Source organism: Lissotriton vulgaris, chromosome 3_1 (genome assembly GCF_964263255.1).
Source record: "Lissotriton vulgaris chromosome 3_1, aLisVul1.2, whole genome shotgun sequence".
In the NCBI taxonomy this organism is placed as follows: Eukaryota; Metazoa; Chordata; class Amphibia; order Caudata; family Salamandridae; genus Lissotriton; species Lissotriton vulgaris.
The window spans coordinates 362,284,978-362,307,980 of NC_141689.1; the positions used below are offsets into that span (position 1 = coordinate 362,284,978).

General features: G+C 45.3%; 1 protein-coding gene across 1 annotated transcript in view; it reads right to left on the bottom strand.

Moving 5' to 3' along the window:
* Positions 1 to 23,003, bottom strand: part of LOC147726456 (complement component C6-like) — a 563,575-nt gene that overhangs the window by 90,716 nt on the left and 449,856 nt on the right. The gene's annotated exons all lie outside the window — the stretch shown is intronic.

Genomic DNA, 23,003 nt, shown 5'->3' on the forward strand with positions numbered 1-23,003 from the left:
TCGCAGAGTGTGAACCCGTGGTTCGAGTAGGCACCAGATTGAGAATTGTCGAGTCCGTGGACATTTTGGACTCAAGACCCCGCCGAGCCGGGAATTGAACCCTGGTCCCGGGCTGGCCTCTGCTTCCAGGTCTGCCTCCTCTAACCAGTGAGCCACACTTCTCCATTGTGAGGGTGATTCGCTCCATCCCCATTATATACCACAGTCTGTAGAGCCAGCCTTGATGTGTGGGAATGTGTCTGGTGCCCCAGTGCAATAGTTTATTCTGGAGAGCCACTAACAGTGCCAATCCAAACTATCTACCCCTGCAGGATTTTAATGGAAAGGTAAGCGCATTAGGGAGCCCCAGGTGAATATATGCTGGGAATCTAGGAATATCTGGTTCTAGGTGTTTGTCTGTGTCATAAATAATCTGTGCTTAGTATGGGGCTTGCTTCGGGCATTCCCATTGTATGTGAAGTAGCATGCCTGAAGCTCCGCATTGGCACCAACAGTCAGGTGACTGGGATGTTGTGTAGTCTAAACGGGGTAAGATGCCAATAGGTTATCATTTTGGTAGCTATTTCTATTCCTGGCTGTTACGGCACAGTAGTTGGAATTGGAATTGGAAGGCTCTTATATAGCGCATGGCTACTCGGAAGCATCCCAGCGCTTAGTAGTGAATATCTTCCCATTCTTTTGGAGATTATTCCTGACCTATCTTGAATTTCCATTGTTTTTGGCGGGGCATTTCATGATTGGGCTTTCATAGGCCAGTAGTTTATACAGGTGGGTAAAGAGTTGTGTATCTGTCGTGCTAGAAAGTAACCAGCGTTCATATGAGTAAGGTGTCGTTGTGACCCTGGGCGGTTTGCCAGATCCATTACCCCGTGGCGCATCTGGGTGTGGTGCCAACGTTTGCTTTCGGGAAGGCTGTGTTCTTGGTGGAGGGAGTCGAACGGAATGGGGCCCTCCTCATCAAAAATGTGTCCCAAAGATCTGCATCCCAGTGGGACCAACGTTGGTTCCAAGTGTGAAACCTGGGGTCAATAAGGGCCGTAGTGAAGTCGGGATTCCCTACTATGGGTGTCAGGGGGGGAAGGTAAGAAGGTGAGGGTCATCTCAGTTGCCACCCTGTCCCATATTGTTAGCGCAGGTTTGGTGATGGAGGAGAGATACAAGTTGGGGAGCCGTGCGCTTTTGGGAAGAAAAGCACCCTTTCCATAAAAAGCCAGTGGTTTTCAGACTCTACACGTGACCACTCGATAAAGGGTCTTAGTTGGGCTGCCAGATAGTACCGGACAAGATCCGGGACCCCAGACCACCCTCCAAGAGGAACCTATACGCCAGGTCTCTGCTGGGGAATTTGCCCGCCCATACAAAGTGGTTCAAGTCATCCTGGAGGGAGTGAGGTGAACCCGGTGGTGGTTCTAGTGGCAGGACCTGGAATGGGTACAAGATCTGAGGAAGGACTGCCATTTTCACTGCGGCTATCCTCCCAAGCCTGGCGAGTGAATGGTGTTGTCAGCGGGCGAGATCGGAGCATATCTGACACGTCAGAGCATAGTTATTGAGGGTCACTGTCTCGCGTATCATAGGGGTAATCTGTAGACCTTCGTACTGAATATGTGTAGTGGCCCACTGGAAAGGAAAGGTCTGGCGAAGTGTAGTTAGCGATTTTTGTTGCAATGTTAGATTAAGGGCTTGCGGCTGATGAATATTCATTTTAAAACCGACTACTTGGCAAAATGCGGCAAGCACATCAAGGATGGCCGGTAGGGAGGAGGTCGGGTTCTCCAGAGTCACCAGAACATCGCCTGGGTATAGACTTATGGTATGTTAATTGCCACCGAATGTGATTCCCTGTATTGCCGGGCGGGATCTGACTCTATGAACCATAGGCTCCATGTATAGAGTAAAGAGTAAGGGTGACAGAGGGCACCCTTGTCTGGTGCCCATAATGATTTGTGAGTGGGGTGGAGGAATGTCATTTACCCGAATTACTGTGGTTGGGTGGTCGAAGGCGCTAGAGATCCTCTTTTGGAATCTTTCGCCTATACCGAAGTGCCCCAAAGTGGCCTCAAGGTAGGTCATTGTAGTGGGCAGGCCCCAAATGTTCAGGAGACATAGAAGATGTAGCAGAGTTGAGTTTGATGTGATTTATTAAGTCCATAAGTAGATGTTACAGCAAGCCCCACCAGGAGCAACCCGCAAGCTGCTCAGCCCATCTTCCAACTGACAACACTCATATCTCAGGCCCCCAAACATTCCACTCATGTCAATCAAGCCAACATTCTACAGGGAACACTCACACTGGCTGAGCAGCTGGGGACAAGGTGAAAGGGAACATAAAGTATAACATGAGAATACTACATATCCTCACCCTTTTAAATTGAAAAATAAATAGAGCATTAAAATTGAGACACATATACCTAGCAATGTACAAATGATGAAAGCCGTCCATAAACCCTGGGATGAATGGTAAAACCACATCACAAGAGGGAAAACAGACAAACAAAGGAGGAAAGAAGGATGAAAGAATAGAAATACATACTAACACCCTCCTCCTCCTTTAATAGTGAACAAAGAAAAAGTAAATGAAAAGAGTAAAGGGAAAAACGTACCCCAAAACTCCACACAAGGGATGGACGACACCCAAAGAAGTACTCCTCAACTAAGGAGACTGTGACCAAAACGTCACCCATCATGTAAGGGACCATGCTAAGACGAGACAAATCCAAAAGCTAAACAGTGTAAAGACTAATGTTGCATGGGACTAGCACCCAAGAACATGTGCAGCATGAGAAAACAACACAGGTGCAGCACAGTGTGGCAGAAGCACACATTACATTGACATGAAGCACAGGGTGACTTACACACAGAACATAACAACATAAAAGTACAGGGTGAGGCGCAGGGCAACCTACACACAACATTTGAACGTGAGGCGCAGGGCAACTTACACACAACCTGACAACGTAAGGCGCGGGGCAGCTTACACACAACATGACGTGAGGCGCAGGGCAGCTTTCAAACAACATGACAATGTGAGGCGCAGGGCGGCTTACACACAACCTGACAACGTGAGATGTACGGCGGCTTACACACTGGACACAGCAAGGTGAGGCGCTGGGCGACTTACACTCAACATGACACACAAAACGAGGTGGGGGGATAGATATCCCAAAACACACCCATAAAGCAAAGAAGTGTCGAGTAAACAGCAAGAAGGTTAAAAGCAAATATGTGAAGAGAAAAATTACGTGGAAATGGGGCTAACACCCATACCAAACGTAACAAGGGAATACACCCCTTAGGCCAACCCCTAAAGTCAAGGTACAAAGGCTTATAAAATCAGTAACACAAGCGTGAAGAAGAGACACAAAGATCTATTCTGCAGGAATACTACATCTGAAAAATGCAAGCAACTTACTATGACATTTCATTCAAAATACATGACTTGTTTTGGTTTACCAAAGAGCATAAGACATGTCAAACGAGATACATAACTCGTTTTTTTTAAAGTTTGAATAACTGAAACTAGAGACAAAACCTACACATTTTCACTGTAAGCTTTAAAAACAAAACACTAAATGTCATTGGTGTGCCTGTATCTGTGACGATGATGATGGACAGACGTTGCAAATACGCATATAGTACTTAGTACAGAAAAAAACTGCTCCTGGAGACTTGCAAGAAGATAGTACCCTGCAGCAGAGACAAACAGGACGAATCTTAGAGAAAAGACGACGCCCATTGAAGATGGAAGGGCTCTCTGGTTTATTAAAGAATTTAAACTCACCACATGACTCCCCGAAGTGTTCATGACAAACCAAACCCGAAACACAGTTCAAAGGAAGAAACTGCCTGGAAGTAAATTTCACTCCAGTGGACGATTGCTCTTCTAACAATCCTCACTGTAGTATCCTGTGTTTCCTTTAAATGTCTCGTTCTTGCATGCTTGCATTTCTTGTGTATCCTTTTGAATGCTGGTGTTCTGTGTTCTACAGAGCACTGTTAGAATTTTATGATGTACCACTGATCATTCTTCCATCTGTCACTGAAGTACTTGGATGTGCTCTTCTTCATGGATTAAAGCTGCAACTTAATTCTTCTTCTGGTTGTCTTACTTGTAAGGGAATGCTACATTAAATTGGCGACGATCGGGATACTTCTAAAGAACCAATAACCATTTTTGGGAATTTTTTTTTCTTCTTCTTCGTTATTTGTACTCTGATTTTGATGTTGATATTAATACATGAAGCAGAACTAGCATTGATAGAAGAAGTACTTGTAGAAGCAGGATTAACACTAGGATTAGTGTCAGACATTTTACTTATGAGTTACTTGAAAATCAAATTTTGTTAAGAATTAATAATGAAAAATAATGCAAAGTCAATAAGAGACATTTAAAGGAAACACAGGATACTACATAACCTCCCTTTTTCTAAAATAACAAATACCAACTATGCCCATTTTTCTAAAACAAAAAAAACAGTAAAAAAATAGTAAAATTAGTATAAATACATATAAATAACAAATTCCTAAATTATGTACCATAAAAACACAAAACAATTATTTTAATATCCCCACAGTACAGATGAATGTATCATTCAATAAGCCCATAACAATTTCGTCATTCACTCTTCCACGAAAATTTTATATTATTTTAACAGCTTGAACAATTTATGGAACATTGCAAACTCTATAAAAACTGAGGCTCACACATCTTTGACTCACTTTTGTATCTTCACCCACACAAGTAACTAAAACAAAAAAAACTAGTTCAAGAGAAAAAGAATTTCACTATCTATGACAATGCACTGCATTTAACAGTAGCTTTTAACACTCTTGTCAATACATATCACCATATTACATTGAAACTTTTCAGATGTAGAAGATGAAGGAGAATCGATGTCAGAATCATAATCAGAAGAATCAGAATCATTAACATGGAAAATTTTAGATGGCTGTGAAGAATTTCTATTGCAGACTTTAGCATAATGCCCCATAACCCCACAATTAGAACATTTAACAGACCTAGCAGGACATTTCTCAAAACCTGCATTGTGGTTCTTATCTCCACAACGATAACAAGCAAAGGAAAAAGAATCATTGTTATTATACGTTTTCCCGGTGAAAGATTTTGAATTAGAAGACTTTCTCTGAGAATTCCTATTGGATTGAAACTTCTTATCACCCTTCTTGTCCGACAACTCCTTATTAGTTTTTACCGAAATTTTGTTAACCGTAGTAGTTCTGGACTGATCTGCTAAAGCTTTGGAGCTTCTAGCAGATAATTCAGCTTTTTTCAGTAAAGTTATCACATCCTTCAAAATAGACTCTCCCTCAATCCACAGTCTATCTTGAATACTCTTATTCCTGGAACACACAACAACTTGATCACGAATGAGTTCGTCGTGTAATACTCCAAATTTGCAATGCATGGCAAGCAATTTCAATTGGGAAACATATTCCTCTACTTACTCATTCTCCAATTGTTTCCTTTTGAAAAATGCACGTCTGGTAACATGTAGTATCCTGTGTTTCCTTTAAATGTCTCGTTCTTGCATGCTTGCATTTCTTGTGTATCCTTTTGAATGCTGGTGTTCTGTGTTCTACAGAGCACTGTTAGAATTCTATGATGTACCACTGATCATTCTTCCATCTGTCACTGAAGTACTTGGATGTGCTCTTCTTCATGGATTAAAGCTGCAACTTAATTCTTCTTCTGGTTGTCTTACTTGTAAGGGAATGCTACATTAAATTGGTGACGATCGGGATACTTCTAAAGAACCAATAACCATTTTTGGGAATTTATTTTTTCTTCTTCTTCGTTATTTGTACTCTGATTTTGAGTAGGATTCATCAATTTCTTCGAGGATTCATCGATTTCTTCTTCAAATCTACTTCTACAACTTACTACAAAGATTTAACTATTTTCTGGGAATATATATATTTTTTTGCTCTTCGTTGTAAAATGTTGGTTGAGGTTAAACTACAATTTCAGGTAACATTGTATTTCTGAGGAAATTTATTGACAAAACGTGAGTACATTGGCTGGTTCATGTTCGAACTATACTTCATTCATATTTGATATTTTCATTCCGAAAAGTAAACCCTGTCTGCATGTTTACCTTTTAAATTGCCTTTCCGTTGTTGCGCACTTCTTCAATTCACTGCCTAGCAAAGCGTGTGTGCATGGAACAAGCGCTCGCACCTCCACGCTTCGTCGTTGCTTTGTGACATGTTACGTACGAGATGCGCTTTGATTGGCAATTCAGAGGTCACGTTGCGCAACCTTCCGCTTTAAACGTGCCGCCATCTTGAATTTCTTCGGACTGAATTACGAGTTCGTATTTCTTTTGGAGCACATCAGTACCTTGTTTCTTCTTCAGTTTCAACGTATGTATTCAGCGTTTTCAACAATTTCGACCAGCATTGTAAGTTTGCTCAACATTTTAGTTTTTATTTTGGTTTTGTTTGTACCTTCTTGAAACAAGCATGAGCAATACCAATTCTTCTTCCACAAGTGATTCTTCTAACACTGCTTCATCTTCTTCATGCATCAATATACATATTAGTACACCTAAGGAATTTTTTACTTCACCTGGGGAACCAATTCTTAAGTGGTCTGAGTGGAAGGAATATTTTCTCAATTATATAGCTACTTTGGAGGACAATGTTGGAACTTTGTCTCCTGAACGTAAATTGAGAATGCTTCTACATAGTCTTGGTCCAGAAGGTTTAAGAATCTGTAATCAGATGCAGAAACCAGAGAGAGCAGGTGACATTGACATTTTTAAAACTGCAATCTCTGATTTAACTGAGCATTATTCACCTATAGTATGTATTGGTGTTACCAGACGTGCATTTTTCAAAAGGGAATGCTACACTCACATAGCGACACTGGTGCTGGCTTTCGACAAATGTAAAACGTTATTCAGCGCACACAACGTGGTTGGCAGAAAGGAGGAAGAAGGGCCCATCACGTGCCATAACAGGCAACCTGAATGTCTGAATACTCCAACTCCAAGATGGCGTAACGCAAAGGAGACGCAGGCCGAATGGCTCCCGGGACGTTCCTGCTGCAAAGCATCCAAAGGCACCATTGGGGACTGCCTGGCAACGAAAACGTCAAGGAAAGTTCTACAGGTGCTCCGGGCAACACCGTGGACAACGGAAGGTGCGCAAGCTGTATTTCAATTTTGAAAATGCAGCGCAACTGTTTTTTTTTCTACTGGCCTCAAAGTAGAGAAGTGAAGATACAAGTTAAAACCATTTTTAAACTGTAAATTTCTCACCATGACGGCCCTCTCTTAGGACACATTCAGCAGTCTCACGTTAGAAATGCCATCAATCAAAAAAAAACAGGCACAACAAAGTAAACTGGCAAAACTTGACCTTCCCAAATCCTGCGCTGACACAGAGGCATGAAGAGCAGGAAACCTCATCCAAATTCCACACATTGACGAGACGTGGTTTGTTGAAAGTCATACATGTGAAACTTGTACTTAAACAGTATATCATTTAACAAAAGCACTAAATTGTGCACTGAAGACACGTTAGTAGGCGGCCACTATATACTTAACTTCTTGATGCACTGTTGGCGCTACTAGTGGAGTAAGTTCTCCAGAAAGATGTAGGCAGCCTGGATAACGTACTTCTAGTTATTGAAAGCTCATAGATCAGGGCACAGCACGCCTGCGTTGGGGCTGTCCGGTGTAGTTGACACTGGTGGGGCTGCGAGGCGTGCTTGAACAGATTCTTTATCTTGAGTTTCTTGTTACTTGTTTCAAATGCCATACTTCTTAGACACATCAGTTTTAGCTTATCTCCTCTTGGTAGGCACGTTGAGCAAGGATAAATTCCATCAAGATCGTTGCCAAAATGTATTGGGCTGGCCCCATGTGTTCAGGAGACATAGAAGACTTAGCCGAGTTGAGTTTGATGTGATTTATTAAGTCCATAAGTAGAAGTACAAGCCCCACCAGCAGCAGCCTGCTAGCTGCTCAGCCCAGCTTTCAACTGACAACACTCGCACTTCAGGCACCCAAACATTCCACTCATGAAAATCACGCCAACATTCTACACGGAACACTCACACTGGCTGAGCAGTGAGGGACAAGGTGAAAGGGAACACACAGTATAACATGAGAATACTACAGTCATCCACAATAAGGAGCATAAGAGGGAATTACCAATCAGGTCACATTCCACTCATGAACATCAATATATAAAAGACCTGATTGTACTAGGACACAAAAACTTTTTCAAGGATCTTAGGGACAGTATAATATTGTCTCTGCCCAAACGCTGGCTTCTAAGAAATGCCAATAGCACTGGACCCAAGTGTCCAATTTTCAATGTTTGTCAGTCTAGCACCCTTGAAAACCCTCTTGTTAGTGTAACCAAGAAGAGAAAAATATGTGAGTGGCCAGAAAGTACCTCACGTAAGCATAACCAAGGGAGCTGCTGGTAGGTACTCACCAGTTTGCTCACGATTTTCATCATTGGTGACTTTCATGACCGAGAGAAAAGAAATTAGTGTCAGACTAATGCTTCAGAGGTGAAGAAAAATAAAAAGATAAAAAGTGATATGTGAAAAGATGCACAAAGAGTAGTGAGAGAAAGTGTAAACTTGCTTCTCCAAGATAAAATGAGTTGTGACTCACTCGCAAATATTTACAACAAGGGGTGGTGAGGGACAGAGTCTCTGAATGAAGCAGAAAACTCTCACCCAGTCAAGAGATCAGGGCTAGATCCAACACCGTTTTTTAGCTCACTGCACCATCCCAGTTTCAGAACCTGGCTGTATGCAAATTAGTCTGTTCCTGTCCCAGTGCATTATGGGAACAGGGCAAACCAAACTACAAAAGCCAATTCTTACACTGGGAAGGAAACAAGCTCCCGGGGACCAGTTTCTGGCATTACAGCCGTCTTCGGCCCGGTTTGCTTGAATCCTGATGGTGCAATGAGCAAGGGACTCATGTCTGAGTATACCCTTCCACGCTTAGGGTGGACAAAAATATTTACAACAAGGGGTGGTGAGGGACAGAGTCTCTGAATGAAGCAGAAAACTCTCACCCAGTCAAGAGATCAGGGCTAGATCCAACACCGTTTTTTAGCTCACTGCACCATCCCAGTTTCAGAACCTGGCTGTATGCAAATTAGTCTGTTCCTGTCCCAGTGCATGATGGGAACAGGGCAAACCAAACTACAAAAGCCAATTCTTACACTGGGAAGGAAACAAGCTCCCGGGGACCGGTTTCTGGCATTACAGCCGTCTTCGGCCCGGTTTGCTTGAATCCTGATGGTGCAATGAGCAAGGGACTCATGTCTGAGTATACCCTTCCACGCTTAGGGTGGACAAAAATATTTACAACAAGGGGTGGTGAGGGACAGAGTCTCTGAATGAAGCAGAAAACTCTCACCCAGTCAAGAGATCAGGGCTAGATCCAACACCGTTTTTTAGCTCACTGCACCATCCCAGTTTCAGAACCTGGTTGTATGCAAATTAGTCTGTTCCTGTCCCAGTGCATGATGGGAACAGGGCAAACCAAACTACAAAAGCCAATTCTTACACTGGGAAGGAAACAAGCTCCCGGGGACCGGTTTCTGGCATTACAGCCGTCTTCGGCCCGGTTTGCTTGAATCCTGATGGTGCAATGAGCAAGGGACTCATGTCTGAGTATACCCTTCCACGCTTAGGGTGGACAAAAATATTTACAACAAGGGGTGGTGAGGGACAGAGTCTCTGAATGAAGCAGAAAACTCTCACCCAGTCAAGAGATCAGGGCTAGATCCAACACCGTTTTTTAGCTCACTGCACCATCCCAGTTTCAGAACCTGGCTGTATGCAAATTAGTCTGTTCCTGTCCCAGTGCATGATGGGAACAGGGCAAACCAAACTACAAAAGCCAATGCTTACACTGGGAAGGAAACAAGCTCCCGGGGCCCGGTTTCTGGCATTACAGCCGTCTTCGGCCCGGTTTGCTTGAATCCTGATGGTGCAATGAGCAAGGGACTCATGTCTGAGTATACCCTTCCACGCTTAGGGTGGACAAAAATATTTACAACAAGGGGTGGTGAGGGACAGAGTCTCTGAATGAAGCAGAAAACTCTCACCCAGTCAAGAGATCAGGGCTAGATCCAACACCGTTTTTTAGCTCACTGCACCATCCCAGTTTCAGAACCTGGCTGTATGCAAATTAGTCTGTTCCTGTCCCAGTGCATGATGGGAACAGGGCAAACCAAACTACAAAAGCCAATTCTTACACTGGGAAGGAAACAAGCTCCCGGGGACCGGTTTCTGGCATTACAGCCGTCTTCGGCCCGGTTTGCTTGAATCCTGATGGTGCAATGAGCAAGGGACTCATGTCTGAGTATACCCTTCCACGCTTAGGGTGGACAAAAATATTTACAACAAGGGGTGGTGAGGGACAGAGTCTCTGAATGAAGCAGAAAACTCTCACCCAGTCAAGAGATCAGGGCTAGATCCAACACCGTTTTTTAGCTCACTGCACCATCCCAGTTTCAGAACCTGGCTGTATGCAAATTAGTCTGTTCCTGTCCCAGTGCATGATGGGAACAGGGCAAACCAAACTACAAAAGCCAATGCTTACACTGGGAAGGAAACAAGCTCCCGGGGCCCGGTTTCTGGCATTACAGCCGTCTTCGGCCCGGTTTGCTTGAATCCTGATGGTACAATGAGCAAGGGACTCATGTCTGAGTATACCCTTCCACGCTTAGGGTGGACAAAAATATTTACAACAAGGGGTGGTGAGGGACAGAGTCTCTGAATGAAGCAGAAAACTCTCACCCAGTCAAGAGATCAGGGCTAGATCCAACACCGTTTTTTAGCTCACTGCACCATCCCAGTTTCAGAACCTGGCTGTATGCAAATTAGTCTGTTCCTGTCCCAGTGCATGATGGGAACAGGGCAAACCAAACTACAAAAGCCAATGCTTACACTGGGAAGGAAACAAGCTCCCGGGGCCCGGTTTCTGGCATTACAGCCGTCTTCGGCCCGGTTTGCTTGAATCCTGATGGTGCAATGAGCAAGGGACTCATGTCTGAGTATACCCTTCCACGCTTAGGGTGGACAAAAATATTTACAACAAGGGGTGGTGAGGGACAGAGTCTCTGAATGAAGCAGAAAACTCTCACCCAGTCAAGAGATCAGGGCTAGATCCAACACCGTTTTTTAGCTCACTGCACCATCCCAGTTTCAGAACCTGGCTGTATGCAAATTAGTCTGTTCCTGTCCCAGTGCATGATGGGAACAGGGCAAACCAAACTACAAAAGCCAATTCTTACACTGGGAAGGAAACAAGCTCCCGGGGACCGGTTTCTGGCATTACAGCCGTCTTCGGCCCAGTTTGCTTGAATCCTGATGGTGCAATGAGCAAGGGACTCATGTCTGAGTATACCCTTCCACGCTTAGGGTGGACAAAAATATTTACAACAAGGGGTGGTGAGGGACAGAGTCTCTGAATGAAGCAGAAAACTCTCACCCAGTCAAGAGATCAGGGCTAGATCCAACACCGTTTTTTAGCTCACTGCACCATCCCAGTTTCAGAACCTGGCTGTATGCAAATTAGTCTGTTCCTGTCCCAGTGCATGATGGGAACAGGGCAAACCAAACTACAAAAGCCAATTCTTACACTGGGAAGGAAACAAGCTCCCGGGGACCGGTTTCTGGCATTACAGCCGTCTTCGGCCCGGTTTACTTGAATCCTGATGGTGCAATGAGCAAGGGACTCATGTCTGAGTATACCCTTCCACGCTTAGGGTGGACAAAAATATTTACAACAAGGGGTGGTGAGGGACAGAGTCTCTGAATGAAGCAGAAAACTCTCACCCAGTCAAGAGATCAGGGCTAGATCCAACACCGTTTTTTAGCTCACTGTACCATCCCAGTTTCAGAACCTGGTTGTATGCAAATTAGTCTGTTCCTGTCCCAGTGCATGATGGGAACAGGGCAAACCAAACTACAAAAGCCAATTCTTACACTGGGAAGGAAACAAGCTCCCGGGGACCGGTTTCTGGCATTACAGCCGTCTTCGGCCCGGTTTGCTTGAATCCTGATGGTGCAATGAGCAAGGGACTCATGTCTGAGTATACCCTTCCACGCTTAGGGTGGACAAAAATATTTACAACAAGGGGTGGTGAGGGACAGAGTCTCTGAATGAAGCAGAAAACTCTCACCCAGTCAAGAGATCAGGGCTAGATCCAACACCGTTTTTTAGCTCACTGCACCATCCCAGTTTCAGAACCTGGCTGTATGCAAATTAGTCTGTTCCTGTCCCAGTGCATGATGGGAACAGGGCAAACCAAACTACAAAAGCCAATTCTTACACTGGGAAGGAAACAAGCTCCCGGGGACCGGTTTCTGGCATTACAGCCGTCTTCGGCCCGGTTTGCTTGAATCCTGATGGTGCAATGAGCAAGGGACTCATGTCTGAGTATACCCTTCCACGCTTAGGGTGGACAAAAATATTTACAACAAGGGGTGGTGAGGGACAGAGTCTCTGAATGAAGCAGAAAACTCTCACCCAGTCAAGAGATCAGGGCTAGATCCAACACCGTTTTTTTAGCTCACTGCACCATCCCAGTTTCAGAACCTGGTTGTATGCAAATTAGTCTGTTCCTGTCCCAGTGCATGATGGGAACAGGGCAAACCAAACTACAAAAGCCAATTCTTACACTGGGAAGGAAACAAGCTCCCGGGGACCGGTTTCTGGCATTACAGCCGTCTTCGGCCCGGTTTGCTTGAATCCTGATGGCGCAATGAGCAAGGGACTCATGTCTGAGTATACCCTTCCACGCTTAGGGTGGACAAAAATATTTACAACAAGGGGTGGTGAGGGACAGAGTCTCTGAATGAAGCAGAAAACTCTCACCCAGTCAAGAGATCAGGGCTAGATCCAACACCGTTTTTTAGCTCACTGCACCATCCCAGTTTCAGAACCTGGCTGTATGCAAATTAGTCTGTTCCTGTCCCAGTGCATGATGGGAACAGGGCAAACCAAACTACAAAAGCCAATGCTTACACTGGGAAGGAAACAAGCTCCCGGGGCCCGGTTTCTGGCATTACAGCCGTCTTCGGCCCGGTTTGCTTGAATCCTGATGGTACAATGAGCAAGGGACTCATGTCTGAGTATACCCTTCCACGCTTAGGGTGGACAAAAATATTTACAACAAGGGGTGGTGAGGGACAGAGTCTCTGAATGAAGCAGAAAACTCTCACCCAGTCAAGAGATCAGGGCTAGATCCAACACCGTTTTTTAGCTCACTGCACCATCCCAGTTTCAGAACCTGGCTGTATGCAAATTAGTCTGTTCCTGTCCCAGTGCATGATGGGAACAGGGCAAACCAAACTACAAAAGCCAATTCTTACACTGGGAAGGAAACAAGCTCCCGGGGACCGGTTTCTGGCATTACAGCCGTCTTCGGCCCGGTTTGCTTGAATCCTGATGGTGCAATGAGCAAGGGACTCATGTCTGAGTATACCCTTCCACGCTTAGGGTGGACAAAAATATTTACAACAAGGGGTGGTGAGGGACAGAGTCTCTGAATGAAGCAGAAAACTCTCACCCAGTCAAGAGATCAGGGCTAGATCCAACACCGTTTTTTAGCTCACTGCACCATCCCAGTTTCAGAACCTGGCTGTATGCAAATTAGTCTGTTCCTGTCCCAGTGCATGATGGGAACAGGGCAAACCAAACTACAAAAGCCAATTCTTACACTGGGAAGGAAACAAGCTCCCGGGGACCGGTTTCTGGCATTACAGCCGTCTTCGGCCCGGTTTACTTGAATCCTGATGGTGCAATGAGCAAGGGACTCATGTCTGAGTATACCCTTCCACGCTTAGGGTGGACAAAAATATTTACAACAAGGGGTGGTGAGGGACAGAGTCACTGAATGAAGCAGAAAACTCTCACCCAGTCAAGAGATCAGGGCTAGATCCAACACCGTTTTTTAGCTCACTGCACCATCCCAGTTTCAGAACCTGGCTGTATGCAAATTAGTCTGTTCCTGTCCCAGTGCATGATGGGAACAGGGCAAACCAAACTACAAAAGCCAATTCTTACACTGGGAAGGAAACAAGCTCCCGGGGACCGGTTTCTGGCATTACAGCCGTCTTCGGCCCGGTTTGCTTGAATCCTGATGGTGCAATGAGCAAGGGACTCATGTCTGAGTATACCCTTCCACGCTTAGGGTGGACAAAAATATTTACAACAAGGGGTGGTGAGGGACAGAGTCTCTGAATGAAGCAGAAAACTCTCACCCAGTCAAGAGATCAGGGCTAGATCCAACACCGTTTTTTAGCTCACTGCACCATCCCAGTTTCAGAACCTGGCTGTATGCAAATTAGTCTGTTCCTGTCCCAGTGCATGATGGGAACAGGGCAAACCAAACTACAAAAGCCAATTCTTACACTGGGAAGGAAACAAGCTCCCGGGGACCGGTTTCTGGCATTACAGCCGTCTTCGGCCCGGTTTGCTTGAATCCTGATGGTGCAATGAGCAAGGGACTCATGTCTGAGTATACCCTTCCACGCTTAGGGTGGACAAATAAGCATACTTTATTGGATGCTGTGAGCACACTCAGGTGAAAAATGAAGAACGGTATGTTTCAGACCATTTCAATTAAGAAAGGCCAACATGTTTCATTGGCAACACCTTGTGGTAATTTCATCGGGGCTCGGGCCAGTCTTCACCTCACTGATACTTCAAGCTGAGCCTATGGTGACTGACAAACAGAAAGAAAGAGAAAGATAGTGCCAACCAGTAAGGACATCTTAGAACATTAAAACATTGCCAGGCAACTTTCCCCAGGCGGTAAAAAATGCAACTCAATTGCAGTGGTTGCCACCAGAATTCATACAGGCAACACACCTCCTGGGGAGTATTCTCGATTCATTAGCCATGCGTCCCCTGTGGACGCACGCAGTTGCCGCCAGTCAACCTCTGGGTATATACACACATGTGGATCAGTAAGTGCGAAACACTTTGTTGAGTGTTTTGAATATTCACCTATGCATGCGGAATCATATGCCTACCCTCCCAAAATGTATTCTGCTCGGTATTTTAGTATTCATACTGACTAGCACAGGGGTATATCTGTGTTATGATCTTAAGTTATGTGGCGACCACCATCGGACATCTCAGGCACTCACAAATCATGTCACCCACTTCGAGGAACCCCGACTTTGTAAAAAAGTCTGGTCGCTCCAATCCGTGGATCATTAAAGACTCAATGCTCCCGCATCTACAATATCTCATCTAGTGAGTGTCAAAACCGCAAGGCTCTCTCAACGCCCTTCAGCACGCACACATACTCTTACCGCATAGCCGTGTGAGTCAAATGTAAAGATTTTATACATAGTATTATCACAATGATTTACCCCAGTAGTTTTCCTCAAATAAGAAACTTATGACAATTCTTTGGGACGACCCTACTGTCAATGCATCAATTATCTTGAAAATATCATTCTAGAGAATAAGACTGTATTGGGAACATTGTCAGTCATCCCCCAGTGCTATGTAATTCATTACTATTGTTCTACTGCAGTTGCGGAACTCCACTCGTCACGGATTTACACTTGCCCCCTTCAACCACATGACTGGAGACAAACATATGCGGAAACCCTCCTTACAGCACTCCAGGTACCATGATTATAAAAATTGCTTAGATGCCCTAGTGGTAGTGTAGGCATGTTGAAAACAGTGACTTTATCCACCAATAACATACAGATCGTTACTGTTATTCTACTTCTACCCAGTTTCTGTCTGTAATGGCGGAGAATTTTAATTTTGTATTTTTCTAGAAAACACCTACCATCACTACCATCAATGACAATACTGCAAAAATGAATTTGGGGTACTAAAACACTGTGGTATTTTAACCCCCACATTCAGCATGCTCCTTTGGTTTTTCTGATCAAATCCAGAAACGCTACATTGTACACATCTCGGATGGACTATCTAACTACTTTGTTCCATTCGATACAGTCATCCAGGCCCACTTGGTCCACCTTCTCATAAAAGATCCATCGTGCCTCCTTCCTAGCCAGTATGCCTTCCACACTGTGTGCATCTCCTACTACTCTTTTTAGCACGTCCATCTTTTATGCTCTAAGATTGTCACCCCTTCTTGCACCGCTACTCCTTCCCAACTTCCCACGAGATGCACCTCGCCCCCTCACCCCAGTACAGCCAAGCTTAACCTATCGTCGGGAAACTCTGTTAACTCACTCAAGCCCTTGAACGCCACCCCTCCTCAACCGGAATACCCTAGCAACCCCACTATCTACGCCATTCCGATCATCACCTCTGTCAGAACAAAGCATCCACCTAAACCCCCCCGAGCACCCCCTCATAAGTACAATATCCCGATCACCCTTCAGAGCCCTAGTGCCCCCGTCACCAAAACAGTCTTGACAGAGCTGCGCTGCATGCTTCACAACTGCAGATCTGCAGTAAAACACAAACTTGAAATCTCCGATACCATCACCCTTCATAATATTGACATGCTCTTCCTCACAGAGACCTGGTTCAAAGATACATCTCACTCTATATTTGATCTCCTATTACCCACAGGCTACTCTTTACTTAGGAATGAGAGAACTGACAACACGGGGGTAGGTGTTGCAGTCATCTTTAGAAACACCCTCCAACTCAAGGCCTCTCCTAACAGCTCCTCCAAAACCTTTGAATGCCTTTCTCTTGAGCTTCAATTGCAACACCGTTCACCCCTCAGATTCCATGTCATTTACCGCCCGCCTCGTAGTGGCCCTTCGTTTATGGATGAACTCACCGACTTCATCAGCGACCAATACTCGCGAAGTGACAATCAGACCTTCGTGGGTGACTTCAATCTCCACTGGGGAGTACCGCAAGACTCCTCTGCGAACTCACTGGCCACTTTCCTCTCTACTAACGATCTTATCCAACACTGCACTGAATCAACTCATTCTAAGGGCGCAATCCTGGACCTTGTTATTTCTAAAGCAGGCATGCTTTCTACCACTACCCCAATTCATGTAGATTGGTCTGACCACCTCCTCATCCCATTCTCTCTTCAACTTTCACACTCTATAACTCTTGGCCAACCCAAGAGGGCCATCTCATGGTTCCGGGATGCTAAAAATATTGATGTCGGTCCCCTCTGTGAATCAGCTTTGTTATCTCTTCCAAGGCTCGACCCAAACCTAGATGTTGACGTACTCACCTCTCAAAGCCTCATAGTTCTTGCAGCTGAAATTAATAAAGTCGCTCCACTCAAAAGCAAAAGGTTAAGGCCCACTCCCTCAGCACCTTGGTTCAACAAATCCCTTTATGAGGAAAGGAAGCAGCTAAGATCCCTGGAGAAACAATAGAGGCAAGTGCCCTCCTCTGACAATTTGGCCAAGCTTCGCTCAGCAAGATCCAAGTACCACAAGCACATCTTCCTTGGGAAAGCGACACACTTCAAAACCCTCCTTGACTCCGCCAAAAATAGACCCAAAAAACTATTCGATCTCATCAAAATGCCTAACTGCTCTCCCCCAACCTCCAAGGTGGATGATTCTACAAAGAGAGCAGCGGATTTTGCTATTTTCTTCGATGAAAAAGTGAAATCACTTGTGGATCAGGTCGCTCATCCTACCCCTCCAGAGGAGCGCAAATCCATAGCCATTTGGCAGAGCTTTGACCCCATATCTGAAGATGCCCTTCTCAAGTGCATACGAGAAACGAAGCCATCCAACCATTCTCTAGACCCTATCGCCATTGCCATTGACTTCTATACCCATTCCCTCTCCTATTGGACCACTCTGATCAACCTCTCCCTCTGGCAAGGCTCCCTTCCTGCCTCCTTCAAAACTGGGCAGGTCACCCCTCTTCTGAAAAAACCCACTGCTGATGCGAATGACCTCAACAACTTCCGCCCCATCACTAACCTTCCCTTTCTGGCGAAGATCACAGAAAGATGTGTAGCAAAACAACTCTCCTGTCATATCAAGGACAATGATCTTCTAGACCACTGTCAGTCCGGCTTCATCCAAAACTGCAGCACTGAAACAGCCCTACTGCAAGTGGTTGATGACGCGTTGAGGATACTCGATTCAGGGGGGTCCTGCCTTCTAATTCTCCTTGACCTTTCCGCAGCCTTTGACACTGTCAATCACAACACCCTCCTCAATATTCTTCAACAGAGAATGGGCATGGAGGGCACTGTGCTTAAATGGTTTGCATCCTTCCTTTCTGGCAGATCCCAAATGATCAAAATATTGAACAGTCTTTCACCTCCTGTGGCGGTAGGTCAAGGTGTTCCCCAAGGCTCGATACTTGCTCCCACACTGTTCAATCTCTATTTAGAACCACTGGGAAATCTCCTAAGTAAATCGGGGATTCACTATCATCTTTATGCTGACGACACTCAACTCTACCTCAAGATTGCCTCTACTCACGATCTCTCCATCCTAAGCTCCACTCTCGACTCCATTCAAAACTGGATGTCAACTCATCAACTGATTCTGAATCCCTCCAAAACTGAATTCCTCCTCTTCTCCTCCTCACTCTCTCCTCCCCCGGTTCAATCATGGATGGATCAGATGAATCTACTAAACAATAAACCCATCATTGTCGACAGCGCCAAATCCCTTGGTGTCATACTAGACAAAAAACTCAATCTAATTCCCCACATCAATTCCATTGCGAAATCAGCTCGATACCAACTGCGCCTTCTTTGGGGAATCCGTCGCTTCTTCGCGGAGCAGGACCTTATAACCCTGGTGCAAGCACTGGTCCTCTCCAGACTCGACTACTGCAATTCTCTTCTTACTGGCCTCCCCAAATCCCACTTGTCCCCACTTAAGTCTGTTTTCCACTCAGCAACTCGTTTCATTTATGGGGCCAAAAGAAGCGATCACATCACACAGATGTTATCTACCCTCCGCTGGCTTCCCTTTGAGGCTAGAGCTATCTACAAGACCGCTTGTATCACCCACAAAGCCCTGCACTCCTCTTCTCCTCGCTACCTGGCGAATAAACTGAAACTCTCTGGAGGTTCTAGACCTTCACGCAATGCGGAGAATCTACTGCTTGAACCTCCCACTTTCAAGAAGGAAAGAACGATGGCCCAATCCTTTTCAGGCAACGCAGTGAGAATCTGGAACTCATTCCCGCCTCAGCTCCGGACCACCGCCTCCTCCCAGGCCTTTAAAAGGGACCTCAAAGCTCTCCTCCTCCAGAGACACCTTCAAAAGCAACTCTCTTTTATCTGAAGGAAGATCTCCCACTACTGAAAATTTCTACTTCTCATGTCCATGGAAGTGTCTTCCCAGTGTGTTCTTGCGGTTAGAGTGTTTGCCTGTTATTACAGTATTATCCATGTACTTGTGTTTGGTACCCTCTTGCAACTTGCACTCACCACTTTGCCCCTGTAACACACGGTTTGCTTCCTCTCACATGTTTTTTACCTTTGATACTTGCACAAGTGCCACTTTTGCCTACGTAATCGTTTGTTCTTGTGCTTGAGTGTCTAACATATATTGCAGTATAATACCGCAAATTATACTCTATTTTCTCTTGTAGCCTGCACACTTGTCACTTTTTCCTCCTGTGCACTTTTTACTACCTAATGTATTTTTGGTAGCCCACATTTTTACTACCTCATGTATTTTGTTTGCTCACAAGTGTCACAATTACCTTGTCTACCTCATGTATTTTTGGTTTCTCACAATTTTTACTACCTCATGTATTCTTGTTTGCTCACAATTATCACTTTACCGTATGTAACGTAACGTATGCCTCTGCAATCTGTTGCTCGTGTAATGTTCTCAGTTTGTATCATTTCTGTTCCTATTATGAAGCGCTCTGACACCTTCGGGTAAAGTCCGCGCTATATAAAATTGCATAAATAAATAAAATAAATAAATAAAGTCCCTAAAATTGAGTCGCTGCTCTTGAAAGTGGCGAACCAAGCGTGAGGTCAGTTTTCCTACCTTTAGTGTCCTAATATGTTCCTGAATCCTTACTTTGATTTTACGGGACTCCTCTCGCATAGGTAGATAATGACGATGCTAATTTATATCCCTCCCATTTATACGCAATATTATTTTCCTCCTGTTTGTTCTGTTGCGATTTCTGCAATAAAGCAATTTGAACCTTGTGACGTTCTAGATACGCCATCACTTGGCAAACCTTTTTGGGGGTGTTAAGTCTGCGGACATTCCATATTATACAATTATATCTTTCACCCGACATTGCCAGAATGGAGTGTGAACACCTTCTGAAGATATACCAATTTACATTCCAGTAATACCATAACAAGGCCCACAACCATGGCTGATGAATCGATCACAACATTTATAGCAGTTCCAGACAATGCAATCTCCCCACCCACTTTGGCAGCCCCAATTCACCAAAGCCATAACCTATGACTACAAACAACCCCAACAAAGAACAAAGGCCAGCAATTGCATGGTGAGGTACAGCCATAGGGGGACGTAGCGGCACCTACCACTCGCAGTTGAAAAAGGGAGGGGGCCGCCTCAAGAGAATGGAGGTTCCCTCCTACAGCCCTCCTGCCGATTGATCAAATAAAAAAAAATATTCAAGATGATGTAAAAGACAGACACAAATGCTAAAACCCATCTGTGCAGGTGAGATGAGGCAGACTGAAGTCCACTTACGATCAAATGCCTGTAAGGGAAACATCATCACAACAAACCATTATGCAACGAGGACAGCTAAGACCTGGATGAGCCGCACAAACATTTACAAAAGAAATAAGTCATACAAGTGACAGGCGCAGCTCAGGTGAAAAACATGTCTTGGATATATCCCTTACAACCACCTGCGCTGCTTTAGGGATGAAATGACTGGTGCCGAATAAACATGACAACGTCGACCACCAGATGGAACTGGTGAACAGATGTACATTGGCATAATATTCGTCAATGTCCGACATATTTCCTGAGGACTGTTTTTGGCGTCTCAAAGTTCTAGCAAAGTCCATGACAAGCTTCAGATTGGCAAAGATCTTCGCCTTGTCATCTGTGCCTATACGAAGGCAAGCAGGGTACAGCATTGTGTCGGGTACTTGTTCCTTTACCAGCAGCTTCTTGACACCTTGAAATTCCTTCCTTGCTGCCTGGACAGTGGCCATAAAATCGGGCTAGAACAACAGCACATTTCCCTGGTGATTAATAGTACCCTTTTGTCGAGCGATACGCAGTACAGTGTCCCGATCTCTGAAATTTAGAAGACGCGCTATGATGGGCCTAGGAGGGGCACCAGGAGGTGGGCGCGTTGCCAGAGACCGATGGGCGCATTCCACAACCAGCATTTTTGAGAGGTTTTCAGCACCGCAGATATCAATAAACAGGGCTTCAATGTATTCCTCCAGACAACTCACGTTCGTTGATTCCGGCATGCCCAAAATGCGCACATTATTGCGCCATGAGCGCGTTTCAATGTCCTCATTTTTGTCCAGAATCTTTTCAATATCCGTGGTTTTAGCAGCAACCTGTTGTAGTCCATCTTCACATGTGGTTCATGCGGCCATTTAACGCCTCAATTTTTCCATCAATGGACTGTAGGCTGGCCTGAATCGCCGCTAGCATTTTTTCCAGGGCAGTAAGAGCCTGCACGCAGAGTCCAGCTTAAAATCAGACGTAGCATTCTCCGACAATTTGCCGCCTTTACGCAGTTCAAAATTAAGGCGAGGTTAGTTTTCTTTATGGTTTGCACATGATGCCAGACATCAAGCTATTGGATATTGTTGTCCCTTGGTCAGGGCCTGGTCTACAAAAACTCAGATTTCACCAGCTAGCTGGAGCGACTCCTCCACAGTGTAGGTTTTGCACGCCCAGCAGCCAAAAGTATGTTGCAGCACTTTCCACACTTCCAGGCGCTGTTGCACCAACACTGCTGGGCTTATGAAGTGATGCAAAAACAACAGTTGATGGACAGAATGCAGAACAATGTCATACATTCAACCCAGTACAGAGATCTGGGCCTAAATCCATCGTTTTTTTGCACTCCACACCACCCCAGCTCAGACATGGCCATATGCAAATCAGCCTTGACCCTGTGCCTCATAGGAACAGTCCAGCCCGGACTGCCAAGCCATGTCTTCCCTGGACCGGAATCAAGCATCCTATGACGAGTTTCTGGCTATCAGCCGTCATCAGCCAGGATAGCTTGACTCCTGTGGTGTGGAGAGCACGGGACTCACGTCTGAGCATACCCGTCCCGCTCGGGGTGACAAATGCAAAAACAACAGTTGATGGACAGAATGCAGAACAATATCATACATTCACCCCAGTACAGAGATCTGGGCCTAAATCCATCGTTTTTTTGCACTCCACACTACCCCAGTTCAGACATGGCCATATGCAAATCAGCCTTGACCCTGTGCCTCATGGGAACAGTCCAGCCGGAACTGCCAAGCCATGTCCTCCCTGGACCGGAATCAAGCATCCTAGGACCGGTTTCTGGCTATCAGCCGTCATCAGCCAGGATAGCTTGACTCCAGTGGTGTGGAGAGCACGGGACTCACATCTGAGCATACCCGTCCCACTCGGGGTGACAAATGCAAAAACAACAGTTGATGGACAGAATGCAGAACTATGTCATACATTCACTCCAGTACAGAGATCTGGGCCTAAATCCATTGTTTTTTTGCACTCCACACCACCCCAGTTCAGACATGGCCATATGCAAATCAGCTTTGACCCTGTGCCTCATGGGAACAGTCCAGCCCGAACTGCCAAGCCATATCTTCCCTGGACCAGAATCAAGAATCCTAGGACCGGTTTCTGGCTATCAGCCATCATCAGCAGGGATAGCTTGACTCCAGTGGTGTGGAGAGCACGGGACTCACCCCTGAGCATACCCGTCCCACTCGGGGAGACAAATGCAAAAACAACAGTTGATGGACAGAATGCAGAACAATGTCATACATTCACCCCAGTACAGAGATCTGGGACTAAATCCATCGTTTTTTTGCACTAAACACCACCCCAGTTC